Here is a 6,000-nt window from a genome sequence, read left to right as displayed (position 1 = left end):
AGGACCCTTGACAGGACTGTAGTTAGATTTGCATAGCTCTGGAGACTTCAGTCCTTACATTCCACCGTGTTGCCACTGGAGGGTGACCAGATGTCCTGATTTTATAGGGACCGTTCCGATTTTGGGGTCTTTTTCTTATGTAGGCTCCTATTACCCTGCACTCCCTGTCCCAATTTTTCACATTTGCTGTCTGGTCACCCTATGCCACTGGGGAATTGCTGGTGGCACTGGGAGTGCTTGCATCACATTGGCTCCAGGTAACAGAGCAAGCTTGTCCTTATTGCTTATGGAGACTTGCACACAGGGCCTGCTTCTCGTCTCACCAGTTCAGTGGAGTTACTCAATTTACAGTGGTGTGAGACCAGACTCTTATGTTAGGTACTTAGAGCTTCCCCCACCCCAATTACATAGTATCTGTGGAAATGAATGGAAGTTAGGTGCCTAAATATCTTTGAGGACCTGGCCTTGCATGCCTCACAATCCTTAACAATGCTGTGAGGCAAAGCAGTGCTATTATACCCATTTTACAGATGGAGAATTGAGGCACAGCGAGACTAAGTTACTTGCCCAAGGCCACACAGAAAGTCTGTCGTAGAACTGGGAATTGACTTAGAGCCTCCCAATTGCCCTAACCACTAGCCCACCCTGGAATCAGGTGGGTTCAATGAGGTGTCGTTGGCTTGCTAGATACCTTTGTAACCCCTACTTGCTCGAAGTTGCACTCTGTCGCCCCTAGTGGTGTCTAGGCCACCTAGAAATTGATGAGCCTTCTACAGCATTGGCTAAAAGAGATGTGTCTTTTAGCTTTGGCAGTAGAGACTCGTGCATTTAGCTCAAGAGGTCCCAGGTTTGATTCCCGCTGCCAATGCCCCTGTGTTAGGGTTGCCAACTTTCTAACTGCACACAACTGAACACCCCTGCCCTGCCCTCTGCCGTGCCCCTGCCCCACCCTTCTCCAAGGCCCCACCTCCACACTCCATCTCCCCCGCCATCACTCGCTCTCCCCCCCCACTCACTTCCACTGGGCTGAAGCAGGGGGTTGGGGTGCGGGATGGGGTGAGGGCTCTGGCTAGGGGTGTGGGCTCTGGGATGGGGCCAGGGATGAGGGGTTTGAAGTGCAGGAGGGGGCTCAGGGCTGGGGTTGCAGTGTGGGAGGGGGTGCAGGATGTGATTTCCAGGAGGGAGGGTGGGTACAGGAGGTACGGGGCGGGGGCTCAAGGCTGACAGGCTTTGGGAGGGAGTTAGGGTGCGGGGGGGGGTTCTGACCTGGGGCAGGGGGTTGGGGTGCAGGAAGGGGTTTGGGGTGTGGGCTCTGACCTGGTGGTGCTTACCTCAGGTGGCTCCTGATTGGCTGCCGCGCTAAGCACCGGTGGGACCCCGCAGTCCCCTCTCGAACCCCAAGCCCCTGCCCCAGTCCGGAGTCCCCTCCCACACCCAAACTCCCTCCTGGAGCCCACACCCCGCACCCCCCTCACACTCCAACTCCTTGCCCCAGCCCTGAGCCCCCTCCTGCATCCCAATCCCCTCATCCCCAGCCCCACCCAAGAGCCCACACCCCCCCAGCTGGAGCCCGGACCCTCTCCCGCACTCTGAACCCATCGACCCAGCCCAGAGCCCTCTCCCGCACCCTGAACCCCTCATTTCTAGCCCCACCCAGAGCCTGGACCCCCAGCCCAGAGCCCATACCCCCCCCCAAGAGCCCAACTTGCTGCCCAAGCCTGGAACTCCTTCCCACGCCCCAAACCTCTCATCCTCAGCCCCACCCCAGAGCCTGCACTCCCAACCGGAGCACTTGCCCCCCCCCCCGTGCACCTCAATCCCTTGCCCTAGCCCGGTGAAAGTTCAGAAGGGTGGGGGATAGCAAGCAACAGAGGGAGGGGGGATGGAGCAAGCGGGGGCAGGGCCTCGGAGAAGGGGGCAGGGCAGGGGTGTTCGGTTTTTGTGTGATTAGAAAGTTGGCAACTCTAGCCTGGGAGTAACCTGAATATTGCTGTGATCTTTGGTATAAGGGCCCATCTGTCACAAAGGCAAACTTACCGGGGTGTCAAGATAAATCGGAGTGCCCAAGGGGACTGTCTGTGACTCCATGGTAAAACTGTAATAGGGCTTGAGGAGTTCACACTTGATAACTGGTTGGTGAAATCTAAGTATAGAACGCACAACCAAGTTGGGGTTTGTACCCTGTGTCTGAACAGTTTGCCCTGAGGGTGGTACACACTGCAGGACAGCTTGACACTGGCCTTGTAAAGATGCATTGTTTGGCTCGTGCATAGGACCCTGACTGTGATGAATGTGAGCCCCAGCTGTCAAGAATTTGACAATGTTCAGGAATGAAAACGGATCCCCAGCGATCATGGCCACCGCTGGGGCAGTGCTCATGTGAGTCTATTTGACCCTCACCAACGCCCTTCCTGAGGGTAGGCTCAGCAACGAGCTGCTGGCTGCTCTAGATTGCCATGACCTCTGCTTGCTCTGAGTCCCTGGCAGATGGAGTTATGGTTTACCTTCCTTTTGCACCGTTCATCCCATAATCTCAACCATTACTGAGTTACCCCTCCCAGCGCCTCTGTGAGGGAAGTTGGTATTAGTCGTCCATTTTGCATGTGGGGAAACTGAGTCAGAACATAAAAGCAACATGACCCTGGCAGCACAAGTGGATAGTAGCAGAGCTGGGATTAGATCTCAGGACCTCCTGACGCTAGCCATGACCTCGCCCCCCGCCCCCCCCAACTCTATGCTTTTAACATTTGCTATAAACACTTAGGCCCCTATTCTGTGCTCTGTGCTGGCTGATTTTGGTAGTGGTGTATGTGTGTTCTGAGACCAGAATCCGGGTGGAATCCGGGTCAGTCAGGCTCCTGGTTTGTGGAGGCTATTACTTATCTGATGCTTAGCTAGGATCCTCTAGATTTCTCATCCCTATGGCATCCTATCAGGGGCTATGTTCTTTCATTGTTTGTAATGCGCAAGAGTCAGCCAGCCTGATTCTGATCTCACTGCCCGCCATTCCGCACCGGGGCAGATGGAAGCCAGAAGCTTGGCACTTGCTCTCCAGGAGGGCAAGGGGCAGGGGGAACGTTCACCTGGCGGGTCGTGCTACCCACTCCAGGGAGGGGCGTGGTTTGGCAGGTCTAGTCACGGCTGTCGAGTTGGCAGCCCAAAAGCTGCAGGAGCCCAGGAGGGGCACAGCTGCTGCTCCTCTGTGCGCTCCCCACTTGGCTCCTAGCAGCATCATGCCTCTGGAGACTGTTTCTCCGACGATGCTCCTACATCCTTTCAATGAGCCGTGGCGGCAAATGTCGGAATGGGCAGCTGCACGGGTCAATTTCAGTCTGTGTTGATGACCAGTTTCCCGCCCCCATGCGCCAGCAGCATGTGGGGCCATTCTGGGATTTGCAACACCACAGAGGAGCTTTTCCATCCCCAAGCAACTGGTTTCACTGAGATGGTTTTGAAAAGGTGACCAGGAACCCACTTCCATTCACACCAAGCCAAACGCAGCCCTGCTAGGAGCCGTGAAACCCCCCTGACGTTGGGAGAACCAGTCAGCGTCATAGAATCATAGAATATCAGAGTTGGAAGGGACCTCTGGAGGTCATCTAGTCCAACCCCCCGCCCAGAGCAGGACCAATCCCCAACAAAATCATCCCAGCCAGGGCTTTGTCAAGCCTGACCTTAAAAACTTCTAAGGAAGGGGATTCCACCACCTCCCTAGGTAACACATTCCAGTATTTCACCACCCTCCTAGTGAAAAGGTTTTTCCTAATATCCAACCTAAATCTCCCCCACTGCAACTTGAGACCATTACTCCTTGTCCTGTCATCTTCTATCACTGAGAATAGTCTAGATCCATCCTCTTTGGATCCACCTTTCAGCTAGTTAAAAGCAAATCCCCCCTCATTCTTCTCTTCCATAGACTAAACAATCCCAGTTCCCTCAGCCTCTCCTCATAAGTCATGTGTTCCAGACCCCTAATCATTTTTGTTGCCCTTCGCTGGACTCTTTCCAATTTCTCCACATCCTTCTTGTAGTGTGGGGCTCAAAACTGGACACAATACTCCAGATGAGGCCTCACCAATGTCGAATAGAGGGGAACGATCACGTCCCTCGATCTGCTGGTGTCACAGAAGACTTGGCCTGAACCTTCACCCAGGATGCTGCCTGATCTTGTTTGCAATGTGGAAAGAGCTCCGTCGACGGACTGTCCTTATTGAACATTTCAGCATCTGAATAAACTTCAGCCAAGCACCAGATGTTTGGTGCTCCCCAGCCAGCCAGAGTGACTTCGTCAGGAGCTTCCACAGTCCGATAAGTCCTTTCATAATGCCCCATTTTACAGCTTCATATGCATGTAGCGTGGCAGTCACGTCAATGCAACGGTCTGCTGCACAGCCCCTCAGCCTGCTTAAGTGGCCTGATGATTATCACCACATAAGGCCACATAGAAATCTTCTAAGCTCCTTCAGGAAATGGGGCAGAATGCAGCAGCAGTCTCAGGCCCTGCAGTGTTTGCAATATCTGCATTGTCTGCTTTGGAAACTGGGAAGCCCCAATGGAGCATCTGAGCTGTCTCCTAGTGCCTGCCTAGTTTACTCCTCATAGCATTTAAATGGAGATGGGGCCTGGTCCTTATGAAGCCTACAATCTTAGAATGGCTATAGCGGTTCCTCCTATGGAGCTTAGAGGGGTCAGCGTGCGATTTAGGGAAGTGGGACACGCACTGTCCTCAGTATAAGGAAGTTGATAGTGTCTAAGGTCCCACAAGTACTCCTTTTCTTTTTGTCCTCAGTAAGCAGCGTCACCTTCCAGCTAGGAGGTAGTTTTCCCTAGTGACTATCAGTGGGAGGAAGTGGTTCTCTGGGAGACGCAACGGTTATCCAGATGTCCCCGTGGAGGGAACTGCTTGTGAACATGCTAGCATTATAATTGTTGCCTTCCAGAGGAAGAGTTACCGAGTCTGTGCTTCGATCCATGCCCAGTAACAGTGCTGCTGGCGTGGCACGCCAGAGAAACACCTCACTGAAGACGTATGGGAAGGCAATAAGGAGGTGGACAGACACAGGTCAGGCCTATCTGCTGCTGTGAGATGTGTTGGCCTCCAAAGTTACATTCATAGTTTGGTGAGCTCCCTGTCTGTCGTTAGCTTCTCACAGTACAAACGCAACCCCATGGATTTCCCCTTCACTTAGCGTGGCCACACCTCCTATTCAGGCACTTTCCCACAAACGGCATATGCTCTCTGCTACACACATGCGCTTCAGCTTGTCCGCCAGGCTCTCCGTGCAGCGTTTCTCTTAGCCCCACAGCACTTTCCCCAAGTGCTCTCTGGCCACCCCTGTCACTGCTCTCACTTGGAAAATGTGTGTGACTGCAGCTGGGGTATTGACATACCTGAGCTAGCTTTAATCTACCTAGAGCAGGTGCCGGAGCGGTGAAGCCATGGCAGGGTTGGCTGGCCATGTGTAATTACCCAGTGTTCTGGGTGGGCTTGTACAACACACACCAAAGCCCACAAGGCCGCAGCTTCACCGCTCCCGTGCCCAAGCTAGCTAGCTTAAAGCTAGTTCAGTTATGTCTACTCGAGCGGCAACCACACCCCGTGAGTGCAGCATAGACACAACCTAAGAGACATTTCCTGCCGTCACTTTGTCAGGCACACTGTGCAGGTAGGCTACCATCCCCCCGGCCCACCCTGCCACACCCTGCAGCCTCCTCGTGTTCAGACACACACATTCTCTCACGGGTACAGGTTTCAGGCAGCAGCCCATATCAGAGACAGAGGCTGACATGCACACATCACACCTGGGCTTCGCCAGTGCTCCCATTCATTTCAGTACAGAATTCAAGGCCTTGCTGCTAAGCTACAAAACCTTTGATGGAATAGGTTTGGCTACTCACCCGCCAAGAAAACTGTGTGTGCCGGGCTGCTGCAGTTAGCGAGATTGCTGGACAGACAGGTGCTGGGGGAGCAGCGTTCTCAGGGGTGGGACCCTGGCAGTG

This window comes from Eretmochelys imbricata, chromosome 2 (assembly GCF_965152235.1).
Source record: "Eretmochelys imbricata isolate rEreImb1 chromosome 2, rEreImb1.hap1, whole genome shotgun sequence".
Classification (NCBI taxonomy): domain Eukaryota; kingdom Metazoa; phylum Chordata; order Testudines; family Cheloniidae; genus Eretmochelys; species Eretmochelys imbricata.
The sequence above is the reverse complement of the archived record's forward strand: the minus strand, read 5'-3'. Positions refer to the sequence as shown.